General features: G+C 29.4%; 1 protein-coding gene across 3 annotated transcripts in view; it reads right to left on the bottom strand.

The window, feature by feature from the left end:
- Positions 1–1,366, bottom strand: part of LOC107657644 (caprin-1-like) — a 26,846-nt gene that overhangs the window by 17,574 nt on the left and 7,906 nt on the right. The gene's annotated exons all lie outside the window — the stretch shown is intronic.

Here is a 1,366-nt window from a genome sequence, read left to right as displayed (position 1 = left end):
AAATATACTTTAAAATATCATTTATTTCTGATGCAAAGCTGAATTTTCAGCATCATTAGCCTACTCCAGTCTTCAGTGCATGATCCTTCAGAACTCATTCTAATATGCTGATTTATTATCAATGTTTGAAACAGTTGTGCTGCTTAATTTTTTATTACTTTTTTTGTAACCTGTGATACTTTTTTGGGGTTCGTTGATGAATAAAAAGTTAAAAAGAACAGCATTTGCTCAAAATAGAGATGTTTTCTAACAATATAAATCTTTACTATCACCGTTTCTATTAATTTAACAAATCCTTGCTGAAAACTAATTTCTTTCAAACAAAAAAAAAATACTGACCAAGCTATGAACGGTAGTGTATATTGTTACAAAAGTTATATTTTAAATAAATGAAAAAATCAATTACAAAACAACAATTTAAATATTTAACACTGAACATTTTTAACATTCTAGCAGACACTATACCAACAAAGTTAAATAACTTAAAATTAATTAGTTAGTAAAATAATATTTTTTGGCCATCAGACCCCCTTCTTGAATCAGCCATGTATTTTTTTTCTTTTACTGTACAATTAAAAGCAGCCTTTCTGAGAAGAGACTTCTTTTAAAACAGAATATATTATAGATCCTAATTTGAACACTATGTGTGAATGTTATAATAAATGTATTGATGTTTTCTAACAATATAAATCTTTACTATCACCGTTTCTATTAATTTAACAAATCCTTGCTGAAAACTAATTTCTTTCAAACAAAAAAAAAATACTGACCAAGCTATGAACGGTAGTGTATATTGTTACAAAAGTTATATTTTAAATAAATGCTGGTCTTTTTGAACTTTTTATTCATCAAAGAATTCTGAAAAAAAGTATCACGTTTCCAACATTGATACTAAATCAACATTGCATAAAATGCATTTTAAAGTATATAAAAATTTTGATCAAATAAATGCAGGCTTGATGACCGTAAGTGACTTGCAAAAATATAAAATAGTAATGTATCCAAACTTTTGACCTATAATTGTTTTGTTTTTTTAATTGCCCCATTTTACATTTGAGCCCCTGCCCGAGGAACTCTCTGCACATCCCTGCAAAGCAAAAACAAACACTCTCCTTCAATCCATTAACGTTTCTCTCAGTTAATGTACGTGGTCTCGCAGTCTGAAGCGTCTGTCATAGCAAATCAGCACATGCTGTTGTGAATAATTAAGCAAAGCGTCTTCTCATAGGATAAGAACACGAAGTCTCATGAATAATTTAATAGACACCAACGTGTCATTGATGTACTATAGTCCATTGCCATGTCACAAATTGTGACGTCAACACGATGTAGATTTTAAACCCGGAAGATGAAAATAGTGCAAAAA

The sequence above is a fragment of the Sinocyclocheilus anshuiensis genome, unplaced genomic scaffold, assembly GCF_001515605.1.
Source record: "Sinocyclocheilus anshuiensis isolate Anshui unplaced genomic scaffold, SAMN03320099.WGS_v1.1 scaffold2901, whole genome shotgun sequence".
Lineage (NCBI taxonomy): Eukaryota > Metazoa > Chordata > Actinopteri > Cypriniformes > Cyprinidae > Sinocyclocheilus > Sinocyclocheilus anshuiensis.
This window is presented reverse-complemented; position numbering and strand designations above follow the sequence as displayed.